We start from the raw sequence: 22,588 nt of genomic DNA, 5'->3' as shown, positions 1-22,588 counted from the left end.
AACAGGTTGCCTATTCCAAGGGTCGGTAGAGATGGAGAGTGATAGAAACTTCATATGTTGTTGGTAGGAGTGGGAATGGGAACAACCACTTTGGAAAACCATGTAGCAGAATCTGTTAAAGCTGGACACATGCCTGTCCTGAGACCCAGCTGCTGTACTCCCAGATCCCCCCAATAGAAATGCACACACAGGGCCCCAGAACATGCATGAAGGTGATCATAGCATCTCTACTTGTCACAACTCCAAATTGGAAGCAACCTACATAGAGCAACCTTCAACAGTGGTATGGCCACGTGAATTGTGGTGAATTCATACACTGGAAAAAGGAAACAGAACTTCTATACTCAGTGAGCCTCACAAAAATAATACAGAATCCAAGAGTCCATGCATGCTGCTCACGTGAAGCTCAGGAGCAGGCGAGATGGGAATCCTGGTGGGAATCCTACTCACTTTGGGGAAGTGAGAGGGGCAGCGGTTGTGGGGAGGGTGTGGGAAGAGGAAACACTGGGGAACTTGATTAATCTGTTTCTTGATCCTGATGGCGGTGCACAGGATGTCCACTTGTAACTATTTATTGAGCAGACACTTAAAATTTGTGTACTTTTGGGTGTATGTGTTAGTTTCTTAAAATTGAAAAACAGTAATAACAAATATAAAGCCTGGCCCCAGGCTGGAATAACGGTCAGAGTCTTCGGGGTGTGGGGAGGGTCCAGCATGGTGCCTCTATAGAGTCCATGGTCACTCTGGTGTGTGTCCAGGGACACCCTTGCATCTTTCCACTCTTGCTCCCTCCCTATCTGACTCCTTAACCTTTCTGTTTCTTTCTTTTTTTGGAGACAGACTCTTAGCTCTGAGCTCTAGAGCACAGTGGGGTCATCATAGCTCATAGCAACCCCAGTCTCCTGGGTTCAAGTGATCCACCTGCTTCAGCTTCCCAGAGTGCGGGGATTCCCGGTGCTGCCGCTGCACCTGGACCCTCTCTCTTGCTGGACATGGCAAGAACTTTCCAGCATCCCCTTTATACTTGCTGTTCTCAAGTTTGGAATGTTCTCTCCTCCCTGGACCCTTCAAGTCACCCCTGAACTGTCTGTCATCCTGTTTATTTCCTTTGCTATCCTAGTGACAACATCTCATGTTTACTAAATCCCATTTCTTTTTCTAGGAAGATTTAAAGGAAGCCTCTATTTTCCAGTCTCCCTTGCGATTAGATCAGGGCCAGGGTTTGTGAACAGAGTGATGCACACCACTCTGCTTTCAGCGTTGTCACAGACCCTCAATGTGATGTCCACGACCACTGCTCCTCGTGGGCTGTGGCTTTGGTGACCACCCACGCAAGAAGGAAGTACTCAGGATGTGAGGAGCCTGGGTCTGGAGTCCTCACCAGGAGAGTTGCCAAGAAGAGCTGCCTGAACCACGCTGGGCTGTGAGGGGAACAAGAAAGAAACCTGTCAGCTGAGACCGTGAGATCTGCTCCTTACTGCAGCAGAACCTAGGCCACTCTGATGCGTGCAGAACACATGCCTCCTGTCTGAGCTTATCCTGGGAGTGACTTATCTGTGGGCTTCCTGTCTGTCTACAACGTAAGCTCTTGTTCATGACACTGCCTGGCTCAGCCGTGCAAGACACAGGAAACGTTCCCGGGGCGGAGGGCAGTGTAACAGGGCACGCACGCATCCTCCGGTCTGAGTCTCAGTGCTGCACATCTCAGAGTGACGGCTTCACTGTTCCTAGCTGTGGCTTCCCCATCTGTAAACAACACCTATGCTGCGAGCTTGGAGTAGGATGACATGAGACTATCCTTGTAAAACACTCAGCACTCTGTGTGGCACACAGTAGGGATGTAATACTTTAAATTTCCCCCTGGCATTTCCACCACAACAGGGTATGTGGGTGCAGATGCAGGAAATGCATAAGGGGACCAAAAGGGGGACAGCACTTGGTGGCCAGAGGATGCTGCACCTTTAGCTGGGGGTGGTATTAGGGAGCTGCCAGTGGACTGTCCACAGGCCAGGGTAGCAGATGTGCCTCCTGAGTGCAGAGGGACTTGGGGCACATTCTCCTGACCTGGGGCATGCTTGTGAATCAGCCATGCCAGGTAGCCCTGGCAGCATCTGTCCTCCCTCAGTCTCCCCTTTGTTTCCCTCCCCAGCTGCCTCTGAAACGCCATCTTCTTCTATTGGTACCTGATACGGCTCACCTGTCTGCAAACTCACCTGTTTCCCTTCTGGGTTTTACCCGTCCCTGGGCATCTGTGTTTTAAGAGCTGATTCATAAAGGCCGGAGATGTTTTACTCAGACTGAAAGGCCTGAAGTGTGTGGTGGTGAAGGGCCAGGGTTTTGCCTCCCTTCCTGCTGTAGTCCCCGTGAGCAGGGAGAAGCCAGAAGCAAACGCTGACCTGTTGTTGTTGAAACCAGAGCTTGGCTTCCTCTCAGACCAAGCCCCTGGGTCTGTGCATGGTGCAGGGATGGGCCTGGGGGGCCCAGGATGGGGGCTGTACCTGTGCAGGTGGAAACAGGACTGTGGAGAGTGTCCCATCCAGGAGCCCTGGGTATCTGGTGAAGCCAGTGGACCCCTGCTTGATTCTTTGTGCCTGAGACAACGTCTGCGCGTTCCCAGCCCAAGCACCGGGCATGGCACTCATCCTCTGCAACAGTGCCTGGTACTGGTTCTCTCCGCACTTTACATAAACGGTCGTCACCGCAGCCCTGTGAGTATGCTTTTATCACTATCTTTCCTGAATCGTGGATGAGGAAACTGAGGCACAGAGGGGCTAACCTGCCCCATACAATGTCACTAAGGATAGGCAGAGCCAGGCTGGCCTTGCCATCGGACTGGCTCCCCAGTGCTTTGTGCTGTCTTGTTAAGAGAAGCAGCTAACAGCAGCAGAGAAAAGTCCAGGCTTAGAAGGCCTTCATTCATTCACATACTCCTTCTTTCATTCAATAAATATATACACAGAGGGTGCCAAAAATGTATGCACATTTTATGAAAGGAAAAAACTGTTAAAACTGTAATGCTCGGGCAGCACCTGTGGCTCGGTGGGTAGGGTGCTGGCCCCATATACCAAGGGTGGTGGGTTCAAACCCGGCTCCGATCAAACTGCAACAAAAAAATAGCCGGGCGTTGTGGCAGACGCCTGTAGTCCCAGCTACTCGGGAGGCTGAGGCAAGAGAATTGCCTAAGCTCCAGGAGTTGCAGGTTGCTGTGAGCTGTGATGCCACAGCACTCTACCAAAGGCGATAAAGTGAGACTCTGTCTCTACAAAAAAAAAAACAAAACAAACGGTAATACTCAAGTCACATTTGACTTCTAAAATTACGAGAGATATAAGACTCAATACGCAAGATAACAAATATTATCAATATGTTGAATACTACAACATATTGGGGGTGTCTCCCCTGGCAGGAGAGCATCTCCACCCAGAGAAAGGGAGCCCCACTTCAAGGACCTCTGTGGTACCCTGCTCGTAACCATTCTCTCTTTCCTTTGGATAACTGCTTATTCTTATCAGATATACGGTTTGCAAATATTTTTTCCCATTCCATAGGTTACCTTTTCACTCAATTGATGATTTCTTTTGCTCTTTGGAAGCTTTTTAGTTTGATGCAATCCCACTTACTTATTTTCACAACTGTTGCCTGTGCCTTTGATTCAAAAAATGATTAGCCAGACCATTATCAAGAAGTTTTCTTCCCTATGTTCTCTCTAGTAGCTTTCAGGTCTTTTTAATCTCAGCATCAAAAGGACAGTCTTACATTTAAGTCTTTAATACATGTTGAGTTGATTTTTGTATATGGTGAGAGATGAGAGCCCAGTTTCATTCTTCTTTTTTTTTTTGACCAGGGTTGGGCTCAAACCTACCACCCCTGGTATATGGGGCTGGCACCCAACTTGTTGAGCCACAGGTGCCACTCCAGTTTCATTCTTCTGCATGTGAATATCCAGTTTTCTGACATCAGTTATTGAAAGGACTATCTTTTCTCACATGTTCTTGGCTCTCTTATTAAAGATCAGTTGAGTATAAATGTATGAGTTTCATTCTGAGCTCTCTGTTCTGTTGGCCTATGTATCTGTTTTTCTGCCAGTACCATACTGTTTTTGTTACTGTAGCTTTGTAAGGCATTTTGAAGTCAGAAGGTATAATGCCTCTAGCTTTGTTCTTGCTCAAGATTGCTTTGGCTATTCAGGATCTGTTGTGGTTCCATATGAATTTGAGGTTTGTTTTCCTGTTTTTCTAGAGAATGGCATTGAAATTTTTTATAGAGAATGCATTGAATCCATATATCACTTTGGGTAGTATGGATATTTTAACAATATTAATTCTTCCAATCCACGAACACAGGATATCTTTCCATTTAACATTGTTTAATTTCTTTCATCAATATTTTATAATTTTTATAAGTCTTTAACCTCTTTGGTTAAGTTTATTCCTAAGTAGTTTACTCTTTTTGTTGCTATTGTGAATGAGATTCTTTCTTTCTTTCTTTCTGAGACAGTCTCATTTTGTCACCCATGGTACAGTGCCATGGTGTCATAGTTCACCTCAACCTCAAACTCTTGGGCTCAAGTGATTTTCTTGCCTCAGCCTCCCAAGTAGCTGGGACTACTATTTTTAGATGGGGTCTCACTCTAGCTCAGGCTGGTCTGGAAAACATGAGCTCAGGCAATCAGCCCGCCTCAGCCTCCCAGAATGCTGGGATTATAGGTGTGAGTCACTGCGCCTGGCCTGAGATTATTTCTTAATTTCTATTTTAGATGGTTCTTTGTGTATAGAAATACAACTGATTTCTGTATGTTGAAGTTGTATCCTACAACTTTACTGAATTTATTAGTTCTAATTTTTTTTTGTTATTGAATCTTTAGGGATTTTTACAGATATCATCATGTTATCTGCAAACAGAAATAATTTTATGTCTTCCTTTCTTGGTTGAATGTCTTTTTTTCTTGCTAATTACTCTGGCTAGGAATTCTAGTACTATGTTGAATAAAAGTGATGAGAGTGGGTTTCCTTGCCTTGTATTAGATCTTAGAGGGAAAGTTTTCAGTTTTCCCACATTGATTATAAGTTGGTGGGTTTTTATTGTGTTGAGGTAAGTTCTTTATCTATCTTGTTGAGAGTTTTAATCGTGAATGGATGTTCAGCTTTGTCAGGTGCTTTTTCTGTGTCTGTTAAGATGATTATGTGCTTTCATCCTTTCATTTAGCTAGAGTAGTGTATCACATCAATTTGGGTATGTTGAACCATCCTTGCTTGCATTCCAGGGATACATTTGATTTGGTCATGGTGTATAACCCTTTCAATGTGCTATTGAGTTCAGTTTGCCAGTATTTTACTAAGGATTTTTTTTTTTATCTATAGTCATTCTGGTTTATAGTTTTCTTTTCTTGCAGTGTCTTTGTCTGACTGTGGTATTGGGGTGATGGTAACCTCATAAAATGAGTTTGGAAGTGTTACCCTTTTTCCTATTTTTTTTTTTTGAAGAACCTAAGAAGAATTGGCACTAATTTTTTCTTGAATGTTTCGCAGAATTCACCCATGAGGCCATCTGATCCTGGCCTTTTCTTTTTTGTGAAGTATTTGATTACTGAGTTGATCTTCTTTCTAATTGCTCTATTTGGGCTTCTTACTGATTTTTTACTTACTTCTTACTTTTTTTTTTTTTTTAAGATATCTGTAATACAACTTTATTCTGATTTGAAATGAAAAGGAATGGGAGTGACAATGACAAGATTTCACCACTGGATATTGTGATATGACCGTAGCAGTGTTGTATTTGAAACTCAAGAAGGAATCGACTGCGTTCCAAGCAGCTACCCTGTTTCCTCCAAAATAAGACAGTGTCTTATTTTAAGGTGTGCTCCCAAAGATGCGCTAGGTCTTATTTTCAGGGGATGTCTTATCTTTCCTGTAAGTAGGTCTTATTTTCGGGGAAACAGGGTAATCTGCAGGTCCAAACAGTGAAGGTGTTTTTTTAACCTGCCACATTCACTCTGAAGCCTGTTCATCCCCTTCTGCATCCCAGATGAAGCACACATTCTGCTTAGCCAGATAATAAAGTGGCACACACGCTGTACTGCTGACATCACAGGATAGTCTATGAAACCAGACTTTTGATGCTGGGCTCTAGCTTCATTCTCACAGGTCATCAGCCTCACCTGGGAGAACAGTGTTCTGAGCAATCTCTAAGTCATGTTCATGTTGTGCTGCCAAAGCTGGGTCCATGACCACCTCTGGGGCAAGAGCAACCTGGCAACAAACTCCAAGTTAGGGTCACAGTGAGCTCCAGCAGGCCAGAGGAAAGGCTTTTCAACGTTGTAGTTACTTTTGGCAGAAATGTTGCAGTACTGAAGATTCTTCTTTTGGTGAAAGACAGTAGATTTTGCCTTCACTTTCCTATCCTTAATATCCACTTTGTTTCCACACAACACGATAGGGATGTTTTCACATACTCGTACCAGATCTCTATGCCAGTTAGGCACATTCTCATTAAGTAACTCTTGATGTTACGTCAAACATTATAATGGTACCCTGGGCTTGGATGTAATAGCCACCCCTCAGTCCACCAAATTTCTCCTGGCCAGCTGTATCCCATATGATGAACTTGATGGGTCCTCTACTGGTGTGGAGCACAAGTGGGTGGACCTCAACACCTCAGGTGGCTACACAGTGCTTCTCAAATTCACCAGTCAAATGGTGTTTCACGAACGTAGTTTTCCCAGTCCCACCATCACTAACCAATACGAGTTTGAACTGGACCTGGGGCTCTCCCTGGGTGGCCATGGCGGTGTCCTTCCAGAAGTGTCTCCATGCCTTTCTATTTATTCTTGATTCAGTTTTGGTAGGTTGTATGTTTCTAGGAATTTATACATTTAAAATCTAGATTATCCAATTTGTTGGCATATACTTGTTCATAACAGTCCCTTTGGAGCCTTTTTATTTCAGAGGCATCTGTTATAATGGCTTCTCTTTTGTTTCTGATTTTGTTTGAGTTTTCTTTCTTTCTTAGTCTTGCTAATGGTTTGTCAATTTTGTTTATTTTTCAGAAAACCCCTCAACTCTTGGTTTGGTTGATTTTATCTGTTGTTTTTCCATTCTCTATTTGACTTATTTTTGCTCTAATTTTTATTATTTCCTTTCTTCTATTAACTTTGGGCTTAGTTTGTTCTTTTGCTAGCTTCTTGAAGTGCAGAGTAGGCTGTTTGAGATCTTCCTTCTTTTTTTTTAAACATAGGAATTTGTTACTGTAAACTTCCCTCTTAGAACTCTTTTTGCTACATCCCATGAGTTTTCATACGTTGCGTTTTTGTTTGTCTCAAGATATTTTTAAAATTCTCTTTTGATTTACTCTTTGATTCAATGGTTGTTCAATGTGTGGTTGTTTAGTTTCTACATATTTGTGAATCTTTGTGTTTTTCTTACTGTTATTGATTTCTATTTTCATTCCATTATGGTCAGAAAAGAGATCTGCAATTATTTAGATCTTCTAAAATTTGTTAAGATTTGTTTTTGTGAACGAACACATGATCTATCCTGGAGAATGTTCCATGTCTACTTAAGGACAATGTATATATTTTCCCACTGTTGAATAGAAGGTTCTGTGTGTATCTGTGAGGGTCTTTTGGTTTAAAGGAGTGCTTTTCAACCTTTTTTTTTTTTAAATCTCATAGAACACTTGAACCTATAGTTAAACTTCTGCAGTACACTTAAATTATGTTGATCCTAAAAAAGAGTAGAGAAAGAATATACTTACCATGCTTTGAACTTCTTTTGAATGTAATTTAATTAATGATCTTTTTTTTAATTATTAAATCATAGCCGTGTACATTAATGTAATCATGGGGCACCATACACTGGTTTTATAGACTGTTTGACACATTTTCATCACACTGGTTAACATAGCCTTCCTGGCATTTTCTTAGTTATTGTGTTGAGACATTTATATTTTACATTTACTAAGTTTCACATGCACCTTTGTAAGATGCATCGCAGGTGTAATCCTACCAATCATCCTCCCTCCATCCATCCTCCCCCCTCCCTCCCCTCCCTCTCCCTCTTCCCCCTATTCTTAGGTTATAACTGGGTTATAGCTTTCATGTGAAAGCCATAAATTAGTTTCATAGTAGGGCTGAGTATGTTGGATACTTTTTCTTCCATTCTTGAGATACTTTACTAAGAAGAATATGTTCCAGCTCCATCCATGTAAACATGAAAGAGGTAAAGTCTCCATCTTTCTTTAAGGCTGCATAATATTCCATGGTGTACATATATCACAATTTATTAATCCATTCGTGGATCGATGGGCACTTGGGCTTTTCCCATGACTTAGCAATTATGAATTGGGCTGCAATAAACATTCTGGTACAAATATCTTTGTTATAATGTGATTTTTGGTCTTCTGGATATAAACCTAGTAGAGGAATTACAGGATTGAATGGCAGATCTATTTTTAGATATCTAAGTATTCTCCAAACATTTTCCCAAAAGGAATGTATTAATTTGCATTCCCACCAGCAGTGTAGGAGTGTTCCCTTTTCTCCACATCCATGCCAACATCTCTGTTGGGATTTTGTGATATGGGCTAATCTTACTGGAGTTAGATGATATCTCAAAGTAGTTTTGATTTGCATTTCTCTGATGATTAAAGATGATGAGCATTTTTTCATATGTCTGTAGGCCGCGTGCCTGTCTTCTTCAGAGAGGTTTCTCTTCAAGTCCCTTGCCCAGCCTGTGATGGGATCACATGTTCTTTTCTTGCTTATACATTTGAGTTCTCTGTGGATTCTGGTCATTAAATCTTTGTTGGAGATGTAACCTGCAAGTATCTTCTCCCATTCTGAGGATTGTTTGCTTGCTTTACTTTCTGTGTTCTTGGCAGTGCAGAAGCTTTTTAGTTTGATCAGGTCCCAGTAGTATATTTTTGAAGCTGCTTCAATTGCCTAGGGGGTCCTCCTCATAAAATACTCACGCAGACCGATTTCTTCAAGGGTTTTCCCTGCACTCTCTCCTAGTATTTTTATAGTTTCATGTCTTAAGTTTAAATCTTTAATCCAGTGAGAGTCTATCTTAGTTAATGGGGAAAGGTATGGGTCCAGTTTCAGTCTTCTACAGGTTGCCAGCCAGTTCACCCAGCACCATTTGTTAAATAGGGAATCTTTTCCCTACTGAATGTTTTTAATTGGCTTGTCAAAGATCAAATAATGGTAAGTAGCTGGATTCATCGCTTGGTTCTCTATTCTGTTCCAGATGTTTTAATCACTATCGATTTATAGTATAGTCTGAGTTCTGGTAACGTGATTCCTCCTGCTTTGTTTTTATTTCTGAGTAATGTCTTGGCTATCCAGGTTTTTTATGATTTCATATAAAACGAAGTATTATTTTTTCAAGATCTTTAAAGTATGACAGTGGAGCTTTAATAGTGATTGCATTAAAATTGTATATTGCTTTGGGTAGTATGGACATTTTAACAATGTTGCTTCTTCCCAGCCATGAACATGGTATGTTTTTCCATTTGTTAACATTTTCAGCTATTCCTTTTCTTAGAGTTTCATAGTTCTCTTTATAGAGATCTTTCATGTCCTTTGTTAGATGAACTCCCAAATATTTCATCTTCTTTGACACTACTGTGAATGGAATAGAGTCCTTAACTGTTTTTTCAGTTTGACTATTGTTGGTATACATAAAGGCTACCAATTTATGAATGTTGATTTTGTAACCTGAGACGCTGCTGTATTCCTTGATCACTTCTAAGAATTTTGTAGTAGAATCCCTGGTGTTTTCCAGATATACAATCATATCATCTGTGAAGAGGGAAAGTTTGATCTCTTCTGACCCTATATGGATACCCTTGATCACCTTTTCTTTGCTAATTGTGATGGCTAAAACTTCCATTACAATGTTAAAGAGCAGTGGAGACAATGGGCAGCCTTGTCTGGTTCCTGATCTGAGTGGAAATGATTTCAATTTAACTCCATTCAATATGATATTGGCTGTGGGTTTGCTGTAGATGGCCTCTATCAGTTTAAGAAATGTCCCTTCTATACCAATTTTCTTAAGTGTTCTGATCATGAAGGGATGCTGGATATTATCAAAAGCTTTTTCTGCATCAAGTGAGAGAATCATATGGTCTTTGTTTTTTAATTTGTTTATGTGCTGGATTATACTTATAGATTTATGTGTATTGAACCAGCCTTGAGACCCTGGGTAAAACTGACTTGGTCATGATGTATAATTTGTTTGATGTGTTTCTGGATTCTGTTTGTTAGGATCTTGTTGAATATTTTTGCATCTATATTCATTAGTGATATTGGTCTATAATTTTCTTTTCTTGTTGGGTCTTTTCCTGGTTTGGGGATCAGGGTGATGTTTGCTTCATAGAACATGTTGGGTAGTCTTCCTTCTTTTTCTACATTTTGGAACAGGTTGAGTAGTATAGGTACTAATTCCTCTTTAAAGGTTTGGTAGAATTCTGACGTGAAGCCATCTGTTCCCGGGCTTTTCTATTTAGGGAGATTTTGTATGGTTGATGCTATTTCAGAACTTGATATTGGCCTGTTCAACATTTTCACTTGATTCTGGCTAAGTCTTGGAAGGTGATGTGCTTCCAAGTATTGGTCAATTTCCTTCAGATTTCGTATTTCTGAGAATAAAATTTCTTGTAATATTCATTAAGGATTTTTTTGATTTCTGAGGAGTCTGTTCTTATTTTGTCTATGTCGTTTCTGATTCATGAGATTAGAGATTTTACACTTTTTTTCCTGATTAGGTTGGCAAAAGGTTTATCTATTTTATTGACCTTTTCAAAAAACCAACTTTTTGATTTATTGATCTGTTGTATTATTCTTTTGTTTTCAATTTCATTAAATTCTGCTCTAATTTTGGTTATTTCTTTTCTTCTACTGGGTTTGGGGTTGGAATGTTCTTCTTTTTCCAGTTGCTTGAGAAGTCTCATTAAGTTGTTAACTTCCTCTCTTTCCGTTCTCTTGAGGAAGGTTTGCAGTGGTATAAATTTCCCTTTTGGGACTGCCTTTGCGGTATCCCAGACGTTCTGATAATTTGTGTCTTCATTGTCATTTTGTTCCAAAAATTTGGTAATTTCCTTCTTATTCTCATCTATGACCCAGCTATCATTCAGCATAAGGTTATTTAACTTCCATGTTTTTGTATGAGTATGCAGATTCCTGTTGTTACTGAGTTCAACTTTTATTCCATGGTGGTCTGAGAAGATGGAAGGAATAATTTCTATTCCTTTAAATTTACTGAGGTTAGACTTGTGACCTAAGATGTGATCGATTTTGTAGTATGTTCTGTGGGCTGATGAGAAGAATGTGTATTCAGTTTTGTTGGGATGAAGTGTTCTATAGATGTCTGCTAAATCCAAATGTTGGATGGTTAGGTTTAAATCTAAAATTTCTTTGCTCAGCTTCTTATTGGAGGATTGATCCAACACTGTCAAAGGAGTGTTGAAATCTCCGACTATTATGGAGCTGGAGGAAATCAAGTTGCTCATGTCTGTTAGAGTTTCTCTTACAAATTGAGGCGCATTCTGTTTGGGTGCCTAAGTATTAATAATTAAAATCTCATCATATTGAGTATTACCCTTAACAAATATGAAGTGACCATTCTTATCCTTCCTTACTTTTGTTGGTTTAAAGGGTATTGTGTCTGCAAATAGAATTGCAACACCTACTTTTTTCTGATTACCATTTGCCTGAAATATGGATGACCATCCTTTCACCCTGAGTCTATATTTATCTTTTAAGGTAAGATGTGACTCTTGTATGCAGCAAATATCTCGCCTGAATTTTTGTATCCAGTCAGCTAACCTGTGCCTCTTTAGAGGACAGTTTAAGCCATTCAAATTATTGGAGAATATTGATAAGTCTGGTAAAATTTGGGGTATCGAGTTTAAGGAAGTCCAGTGGACATTTTTAATCCTTTCACCACTGTGGAAGTTGGAGTTTGTGTGACTTTACTTTTGTGGTAGAGGATTGGGCTGGTTATTATGGAGGATAGGTCTGAGAATATCCTGAAGAGCTGGTTTGGTTATGGCAAATTTCTTCAACTTATGAATGTCATTAAAGTATTTAATTTCTCCATCATAAATGAAACTCAGTTTAGCTGGATACAGGATCCGGGGTGAAAGTTATTTTGCTTTAGGAGATTAAAAGTCGAAGACCACCCTCTTCTGGCTTGAAAAGTTTCAGCAGAGAGATCTGCACTCATTCTAATATTCTTCCCTTTGTAGGTAATGGATTTCTTATGTCTGGCTGCTTTCAGAATTTTCTCCTTCATGTTAACTTTAGTGAAGTTAATTATGATATGCCTGGGGGATGTCTTATTCAGATTGAGTCATGCTGAAACTGTCTGCTATCTGAATTTCAGAATCTCTTGGCATGTCTGGAAAATTCTCTTTCATAATTTCATGGAAAAGGGCCTCTGTGCCTTGCAAGGCCACGTCATCACTTTCAGGGATTCCAGTGAGGCGGATATTAGCCTTTTTTGAATTATCCCAGAGCTCGCTGGGAGAATGATCCATTTTTGCTCTCCATTTCTCTTCCTCTTTGAGAGTTTGTGAGCGTTCAAAAGCTTTGTCTTCAATGTCAGAAATCCTTTCTTCTGTTTGCTCCACTCTGTTACTGAGGGATTCTACTTTATTTTTCAGATCTTTGAGGGCTGCAAATTCTTCAGTGCGCTTCAGACGCTTCAGTGCATCAAAATCTTTGGTGGTTTTGTCTTTAAATTCGTTAAATTCTTGAGACAACTTTTGAATTTCTCCTCGAATTTCTAATTCCAACTTTTTAATTGCTCCTCGAATTTCTTTTTTTTTTTTCTCTTTTTTTTTTCACTGTTATTTTTTTTTTTTTTTTTTTGGATTTTTTTTTTTTTTTTATTGTTGGGGATTCATTGAGGGTACAATAAGCCAGTTACACTGATTGCAATTGTTAGGTAAAGTCCCTCTTGCAATCATGTCTTGCCCCCATAAAATGTGACACACACTAAGGCCCCACCCTCCTCCCTCCATCCCTCTTTCTGCTTCCCCCCCCATAACCTTAATTGTCATTAATTGTCCTCATATCAAGATTGAGTACATAGGATTCATGCTTCTCCATTTTTGTGATGCTTTACTAAGAATAATGTCTTCCACTTCCATCCAGGTTAATACGAAGGATGTAAAGTCTCCATTTTTTTTAATGGCTGAATAGTATTCCATGGTATACATATACCACAGCTTGTTAATCCATTCCTGGCTTGGTGGGCATTTAGGCTGTTTCCACATTTTGGCAATGGTAAATTGAGCTGCAATAAACAGTCTAGTACAAGTGTCCTTATGATAAAAGGATTTTTTTCCTTCTGGGTAGATGCCCAGTAATGGGATTGCAGGATCGAATGGGAGGTCTAGGTTGAGTGCTTTGAGGTTTCTCCATACTTCCTTCCAGAAAGGTTGTACTAGTTTGCAGTCCCACCAGCAGTGTAAAAGTGTTCCCTTCTCTCCACATCCACGCCAGCATCTGCAGTTTTGAGATTTTGTGATGTGGGCCATTCTCACTGGGGTTAGATGATATCTCAGGGTTGTTTTGATTTGCATTTCTCTAATATATAGAGATGATGAACATTTTTTCATGTGTTTGTTAGCCATTCGTCTGTCGTCTTTAGAGAAAGTTCTATTCATGTCTCTTGCCCATTGATATAAGGGATTGTTGGCTTTTTTCATGTGGATTAATTTGAGTTCTCTATAGATCCTGGTTATCAAGCTTTTGTCTGATTGAAAATATGCAAATATCCTTTCCCATTGTGTAGGTTGTCTCTTTGCTTTGGTTATTGTCTCCTTAGCTGTACAGAAGCTTTTCAGTTTAATGAGGTCCCATTTGTTTATTTTTGTTGTTGTTGCCATTGCCATGGCAGTCTTCTTCATGAAGTCTTCCCCCAGGCCAATATCTTCCAGTGTTTTTCCTATGCTTTCTTTGAGGATTTTTATTGTTTCATGCCTTAAATTTAAGTCCTTTATCCATCTTGAATCAATTTTTGTGAGTGGGGAAAGGTGTGGGTCCAGTTTCAGTCTTTTACATGTAGACATCCAGTTCTCCCAACACCATTTATTGAATAGGGAGTCTTTCCCCCAAGGTAAGTTCTTGTTTGGTTTATCAAAGATTAGGTGGTTGTAAGATGTTAGTTTCATTTCTTGGTGTTCAATTCGATTCCAAGTGTCTATGTCTCTGTTTTTGTGCCAGTACCATGCTGTCTTGAGCACTATGGCTTTGTAGTACAGACTAAAATCTGGTATGCTGATGCCCCCAGCTTTATTTTTGTTACTAAGAACTGCCTTAGCTATACGGGGTTTTTTCCGGTTCCATACAAAACGCAGAATCATTTTTTCCAAATCTTGAAAGTACGATGTAGGTACTTTGATAGGAATGGCATTGAATAGGTAGATTGCTTTGGGAAGTATAGACATTTTAACAATGTTGATTCTTCCCATCCATGAGCATGGTATGTTCTTCCATTTGTTAATATCCTCTGCTATTTCCTTTCTGAGGATTTCATAGTTTTCTTTATAGAGGTCCTTCACCTCCTTCGTTAGGTATATTCCTAGGTATTTCATTTTCTTTGAAACTATGGTGAAGGGAGTTGTGTCCTTAATTAGCTTCTCATCTTGACTGTTATTGGTGTATACAAAGGCTACTGACTTGTGGACATTGATTTTATATCCTGAAACATTACTGTATTTTCTGATGACTTCTAGGAGTCTTGTGGTTGACTCTTTGGGGTTCTCTAAGTATAAGATCATGTCGTCAGCAAAGAGGGAGAGTTTGACCTCCTCTGCTCCCATTTGGATTCCCTTTATTTCCTTGTCTTGCCTAATTGTATTGGCTAGAACTTCCAGCACTATGTTGAATAGTAAAGGTGACAGAGGACAACCTTGTCTGGTTCCAGTTCTAAGAGGAAAAGCTTTCAGTTTTACTCCATTCAGTAAAATATTGGCTGTGGGTTTGTCATAGATAGCTTCAATCAGTTTTAGAAATGTGCCACCTATGCCTATACTCTTCAGTGTTCTAATTAGAAAAGGATGCTGGATTTTATCAAATGCTTTTTCTGCATCTATTGAGAGGATCATGTGATCTTTATTTTTGCCTCTGTTAATATGGTGGATAACGTTTATGGACTTGCGTATGTTAAACCAGCCTTGCATCCCTGGGATGAAGCCTACTTGATCATGATGAATGACTTTTTTGATGATAAGCTGTAATCTATTGGCTAGGATTTTGTTGAGAATTTTTCCATCTATATTCATGAGTGAGATTGGTCTGAAATTCTCCTTTTTGCTTGGGTCTTTTCCTGGTTTTGGTATCAGGGTGATGTTTGCTTCATAGAATGTGTTGGGGAAGATTCCTTCTTCCTCAATTTTTTGGAATAATTTCTGCAGTACAGGAATAAGCTCTTCCTTGAAGGTTTGATAGAATTCTGGAGTGAAGCCATCTGGACCAGGGCATTTTTTAGTTGGAAGCTTTTTTATTGTTTCTTTGATCTCAGTGCTTGAAATTGGTCTGTTCAGGAGGTCTATTTCTTCCTGGCTAAGTCTAGGGAGAGGGTGTGATTCCAAATATTGATCCATTTCCTTCACATTGTCAAATTTCTGGGCATAGAGTTTCTGGTAGTATTCAGAGATGATCTCTTGTATCTCTGTGGGATCAGTTGTTATTTCCCCTTTATCGTTTCTGATTGAGGTTATTAGAGATTTTACTTTTCTATTTCTAGTTAGTCTGGCCAATGGTTTATCTATTTTATTTATTTTTTCAAAAAACCAACTCCTTGTTTCATTAATTTTCTGAATGATTCTTTTGTTTTCAATTTCATTGATCTCTGATTTGATTTTGGATATTTCTTTTCTTCTACTGGGTTTAGGCTTAGATTGTTCTTCTTTTTCCAATTCCATAAGATCTCTTGTGAGATTGTTGATGTGCTCTCTTTCTGTTTTTTGAATGTAGGCATCTAAAGCGATGAATTTTCCTCTCAAAACTGCTTTTGCAGTATCCCACAGGTTTTGGTAGCTTGTGTCTTCATTGTTGTTATGCTCAAGGAAGTAAATGATTTCCTGTTTTATTTCTTCCTTCACCCATCTGTTATTCAACAGAAGATTGTTTAATTTCCATGCCTTTGGGTGGGGTTGAGCATTTTTGTTAGAGTTGAGTTCCATCTTTAGTGCCTTATAGTCTGAAAAGATACAAGGTAAAATTTCAATTCTTTTGATTCTGTTGATATTTGTTTTGTGTCCCAGGATATGATCAATTTTGGAGAATGTTCCATGGGGTGATGAGAAGAATGTATATTCTTTATCTTTGGGGTGGAGTGTTCTATACACGTCTATCAAGCATAGTTGGTCTAGGGTCTCATTTAATTCTCTTACATCTTTGTTTAATTTCTGTTTAGAGGATCTGTCCAGCTCTGTAAGAGGTGTGTTAAAGTCCCCTGTTATGATGGTATTATCAGATATCATATTGCTCAGACTGAGTAAGGTCTGCTTCAAGAATCTGGGAGCATTTAAATTGGGTGCATAAATATTTAGAATGGAAATGTCTTCTTGTTGTAGTTTTCCCTTGACCAATATAAAGTGACCATCTTTGTCTTTTTTGACTTTAGTTGCTTTAAATCCACATGTATCTGAAAATAAGATTGCAACTCCTCTTTTCTTCTGAATTCCATTTGCCTGAAAAATTGTCTTCCAACCCTTGACTCGGAGCTTTAATTTGTCTTTTGAAGCCAGGTGTGTTTCTTGCAGACAGCAAATGGATGGCTTGTGTTTTTTAATCCAGTCAGCCAATGTATGTCTCTTCAGTGGGGAATTCAAGCCATTAACATTTATTGAGATAATGGATAAGTGTGGTAGTATTCTATTCGTCTTATTTGGTGAGAGTCCATTGCTTAGTTTTATCTTTTGCATCAGTGTGGAGGTTAGGTTCTGTCCTTTGGTTTCTGAGTTCTTACTTTGCTGCTGATCCATTGTGGTGGTCAGTGTGCAGAACAGGTTGAAGTATTTCCTGTAGAGCTGGTCTTGTTGTGGCGAATTTCCTCAATGTTTGTATATCCGTAAATGATTTGATTTCTCCGTCAATTTTGAAGCTTAGCTTAGCAGGGTACAGAATTCTGGGCTGAAAATTGTTCTGTTTAAGTAGATTAAAGGTAGATGACCATTGTCTTCTTGCTTGGAAAGTTTCATTAGAGAAGTCTGTGGTAACTCTGATGGATTTGCCCCTGTAGGTCAACTGGCGCTTACTCCTGGCAGCTTGCAGAATCTTTTCTTTTGTCTTGACTTTGGACAGGTTCATCACAATGTGTCTTGGAGAAGCTCGGTTAGAGTTGAGGCGACCCGGGGTCCGATATCCCTCTGAAAGCAGTGTGTCAGAATCTTTGGTGATGTTTGGGAAATTTTCTTTTATAATATTCTCTAGTATGGCTTCCATTCCTCTGGGGCATTCTTCTTCCCCTTCTGGAATTCCTATAACTCATATGTTGGAACGCTTCATAAAGTCCCATAATTCTGACAGTGAACGTTCTGCTTTCTCTCTCTTCTTTTCTGCCTCTTTTACTGTCTGAGTTATCTCAAGAACTTTGTCTTCTACCTCTGAAATTCTTTCTTCTGCATGGTCTAACCTGTTGCTGATACTTTCCATTGCATCTTTAAGTTCACTAATTGACTGTTTCAGTTCCTTCAGGTCTGCTATATCCTTTTTATATTCTTCATATCGTTCATCTCTTATTTGATTCTGTTTTTGGATTTCCTTTTGGTTATTTTCCACTTTATTAGCAATTTCCTTCATTGTTTCCATCATTTCTTTCATTGTTTTCAACATGTGTATTCTAAATTCCCTTTCTGTCATTCCTAACATTTCTATACTGGTGGAATCATCTGCAGTAGCTACCTCATGGTCCCTTGGTGGGGTTGTTCTAGACTGGTTCTTCATGTTGCCTGGAGTTTTCTGCTGATTCTTCCTCATGAGTGATTTCTTTTATCTGTTTGCTTGCCCTAATTTTCCTTTCACTTCCTCTTGCTCTTTAAGTTCTTGTGCCTGTGGACTAAAGGTTACAGGACCAGAAGGGTGAGAAGGTTGAAGAGCAAAAAAAAAAGGGGATGAAAGAAAGGAGGACCGAGTGATAAGAAAAAAAGAAAGATAGAGAAAGGAGAGGGGGTGGGTATAAGGAATATTGACAAAAAGAAGAGAGGCACAGAAAGAGGGAGACAGGGCAATATAGGTGTACAGTAGGGTACTTTGACACAACCTTAAAAAACCCCACCTTCTGGGGGTGCCCAGTTGCGTGGTTCCCTTGAGGTCAGCAGCTCTTTGCTAACCTGATCAGACACAGTACCCCACCTCCACCAAGTAGAGAGGAAAGACAAAAATGCTATAAATCAAACCAAAAGAAGCAAACAGAAAACTTTACAGGGATAAAATTGGGTGAAAAACCAAATTATATCGGTAGAAACACTAGCAAAAATGAAGTTGAAGTTATTAAAAAAAGCAGCAATGGGAAATTATAATTAAACTAGGAAAATTGAGAAAGAAAAAGGGATCTGTGTGGAAAAGATTGAAATTAAAAAAACAAAAGAATATCAGCAACGTCAAAATAAACAAACAAAAAAAACAACCAAGCAAAAAAAGAAAGAAAAAAATACACAACCAAAAACAAAGCAGTTTGTATATGTTATTGAATATTGTCTGGGCAACACGTGGTCTTCTGGGGTATGAGATGTTAGTCACAGTTCAGATACGACTGGAGGCTGCTGATTACTCAAACCCCAGCAGGTAGACACCCTGAATCTCTCTTCAGCCTACTTAAAAGGCACTTCGAACTTGTAAACTTGTTGAGCAGAAGCTTTCCCAGCTTTCTTGCTGGAATTGCTGCTGAAGTGGCTATCCACTTACTCAGTGTGCCAAAACCGGTCTCACTCTGCCCCTGAGGGTTAGGGCTGCAAGGCGGCTCAGACCCCACCCTTAGGCTACTTGGTTGCTGGGTTACCAGCTCCCACCCGTTTCTAGCTCTGAGACCCTGAGGGCGGAGCTTGCCGGGGCAGATCGCTGACAATGGATCCGTGTGACCCACCGCCAAACACTATTAGCTCAGTCTGGCTCAGCGGCTCAGACTGGGGCCCTAGACAACGGCCAAAGTTCTCGCACTCCCGCTCAGGCCTTCCCCAAGGCAGTTCAACTCAGTGCCAAGTCCAAGGACATCAAAACAGTTCACAGGTAAGGCCTTTCTGGTTTGCAGTCTCGCTGCTACTGAACTTACAGTTGTGGGCGGGTTTAGACGGATTGAACACACGTGACCACTTGCCGGTTTTCCACGGATTTAGTCCTCCTCTTGGGGTCCAGAAGTCTCTCGCTGACTCCCTGTATCCTCATAGGAGTGATGATAGGCAGTTCTCACCAGCCAGAGACGCCTGGAGTCCTATCTCCCCAGACTCACGGTGCCCAGATGCAAGGAAGCTGTTACTCGGCTGCCATCTTGCTCCGCCTCCCCCTGCTCCTCGAATTTCTAATCCCAAATTTTCCTCCATTCTATTAATCTTGTTTGCAATCCAAATTCTGAATTCAATTTCTGACATCTCGGCCAGCTGTTTATGAATGGGATCTTCAGTTACATCTGCCATATCTTTCCTTGGTGGGGGGGTGTGTTGATCTATTCTGGTTATTCATGTTACCAGAGTTTTTCTGCTGATTCCGCCCCATGATTATTTTACACCATTTGATTTTTTCCCTGGAGCTTTGTCGAGGACCCGTACAGTGCTATGGCCTGAGAAACTGGGGGCCTGTTAGGTGTGGTGGGGCTAAGTGGTTCTGTCTTGTTTACAGCTGGTCTCTGTCTGACCCTAGTGAAACAGTTACTCTGGGTTGAAGTCTCAGCTGTGGAGAAATACCAGCAATTAAGTCACCCCACCCCCCACAGGCAACAATTGGAAAAGGAAAATCAGACCTTCCTACAACCATACGCCCAGGGCACCCCCTGAATAGTCCTCGGGCAATTGGCTCAGTTCAAAAGTTCCAAATCAATTGTTTCAGTCAGCACCTGTCTCAGGTGGGAGAGTTTAAAAGGTCTCTGGCAACTGGATCACAGGAGTCTGGTGACAACTCAGATATGACTTTCTCCGGTGCTCCGTGAAGTCAGGATGACCCACCCAGCAAATAGATTAGTCTGGGAAGGTTGATGCCTCCTTCCCCACCTTGCACCTCTGTTACACCCAGTCACTGATAGCCCCGCAGGGCTGTGACCCTGTTGCCTCTAGTGAACAGATAGTCCAGGGATTTGCACCTGGCTGAATCACAAGGAAATCTATATCTGCTCAGCCAGGCTGCTGCGCTCTGCCTCTATCCAGCAGGGGGATGTGAGGCCTGACAACCTCAGGTGCTTGATGGAGGCTGGGGGGTGTTCACTCAGTTCCAGACCCACCCCTGATTGATGTTACTGACAGAACAGAACAGAACAACTTTGTGGGAATTTGTTTCTGTCCCTGCTAAATTCCCCTGCAGAAAAGAAGCTATTTTGAGTTCCCAGAGCCTGCGCCTCAGGCCCTGTCTTTGCTCCTGCAGGTTTGTATTCGGTTATCTGTCAATTCTAGCCTCCTGCCTTCCTTTGTCTATAGGCTGACGATCCCCTGAGGGCCAGGTGTGTCTTAGGCTCAGTAAAGCACTCCCCTGGGTCAGCCCTGCCCTGGGAATTTCCGGGCTCTGCGCGTTTCTAGTCCCTGCGCTCCACCCAGGCCGGTACTGCTTCAGGCAAACCCTTTACTCATGAGGCCTGTGTTTCAGTCCCAGATCTGTTCTGTGGTGGTTGCCACCTGAGAAGATGCCCGGCCTCCTCTGGTTGTCCAGGGAGACAGGGGGTGTGGCTTTGGAATATCTTGGAGTGAGCCCTATTGTTGCCAAAAAATGGCTGCTGCTCTGTGCCTCGGGGCACCGCCACTCCAGTGTGGTTCCCTCTCAGCCAACTGTCCTCTCCTCACTCCCGTGCCCCAGAGCCAGCACTGACCAGCTGCAGTATAGGCCCTGTCCACACCCCTCAAGAAATCACCCAAGAATCTGGACTTCTGGGGGACAGGCCTCCAGACCTCAGAGTGAGAGTGGAGGGGAGTGCTGGGAGCTCAGAATTGCAGGTAGAGAATATATACAGTTTTATGCCTGGCAGGAGAACGCCATGGCACCCTAGTAGGGGAGGTAGGTCCAGTTTTTAGAGGGTCTCTCCCGTGGAGTATAGTGGGAGGATCTTTGAACTCTGCTCATTTGTTTGTGGGGCACTCTGAGCCATACTCATGGGGGAGGGGACTCCCGTCCACTTGGTGATGGATTTTGTACCTTTTGCTTGTATCCTTGGGGTTGCAGCTCGCCTCAGCAAGGTTGATGTGCATTCTTCAACCTTCTCTCTTGGTGCAGCTCTAATCCACCAGGTTACTTGCTAAATTTCTGTCCTTTAACTCTCCTTCTGGACGGGAGCCTCTGTGGAAAGCTGGCTTCAGTCCATTATCTTTTCATTTTTCTATAGACTGCCCATACTCCTGCCTGTGTCCCCTTACTCTTCAAAGGTGGCAGGGTAGCATCTTCAGATTTAACTCTGACTCTAATGAATGATCTTTAAAAATTTTCATGGCACACCCAAGATCCTCTCACAGCACACCAGTGTGACATGCCGTGGCAAAGCTGTTGAAAAACCACTATTTCAGAGGCTGATGTAAACATTTTATAATTATAATAGTCTATCTGAAACTGATAACTTCATTGCATACAGAACTCCACCCTTTTACTTCTGCTCTTAAAACTATTTTAAAGAAAAAGCTTGTAACACCATATTTCTATGAAGAAAGTATGTTTGTTCATAGCAAAAACATGAAATCAATATAGAAAAGTTAAAAAGTGGAAGCTAAAAGTTCTCTGGCTGACCTACTTTCTCAGCTCTTATCCCCATAGTCCAGCAATAAAGTTGGTAGTGCATTTTTTGAGCAAATTTCAGGTAGGTAGATAGATAAAATCCTTCCCCCCATAGAAATGAAGTTTTATACATACTGTACTGGAACTCGCTTTTGTGGTTACCATGTACCTTGGTCAGAGTGTTCTATTAGCACATGAAACTCAGCCTTTCCTGCTTGTCAGTGGCTCTGTGGTGAGGTGGGCAGGGGCTGACCCCTGGGCAGGTGCAGGTGGACCCACAGTTCTCACTGGTCTCCTCCACCAGTGTGAGAGCCACATCCAGGAAGCACAGGAGAGGTGCAGAGGTGGCTCTGTCCTCCTGGGCTCCAGACCCCTGCCCCTCCCCTGCCTCTGGACGAGAAGGTTGGCATTGCAAACCAGATCAGCTTAGTGACGAGAGATGAGCTGACAGTGACACTGAAGACAAACAGGTTAATAGCAACAGACAGAAGTGGGAATTGATTAATAGGTTATTTTAGAGGGGGTTTAGGTGCTTAAATGAGGATTACAGACTTTCATGATAATCTGTTTGAACAAGAGGCTAAGTGCGAAAGACAATTAAAAACAGCAAAATATAAGCTGGTCTCAGGGCTTTGTTCTTCCGGGGTTGGGGGGTGGTGTGAAGGGTCGGAAGGA

General features: G+C 41.3%; 1 pseudogene; it reads right to left on the bottom strand.

Annotated features, from left to right (window-relative positions):
* Positions 1 to 6,047: 6,047 nt before the first annotated feature.
* Positions 6,048 to 7,288, bottom strand: LOC128570115 (GTP-binding nuclear protein Ran-like; annotated as a pseudogene).
* Between the last annotated feature and the right edge of the window lie 15,300 nt (positions 7,289 to 22,588).

The sequence above is a fragment of the Nycticebus coucang genome, chromosome 18 (assembly GCF_027406575.1).
Source record: "Nycticebus coucang isolate mNycCou1 chromosome 18, mNycCou1.pri, whole genome shotgun sequence".
Taxonomy (NCBI): Eukaryota; Metazoa; Chordata; class Mammalia; order Primates; family Lorisidae; genus Nycticebus; species Nycticebus coucang.
The sequence above is the reverse complement of the archived record's forward strand: the minus strand, read 5'-3'. Positions and strand labels throughout refer to the sequence as shown.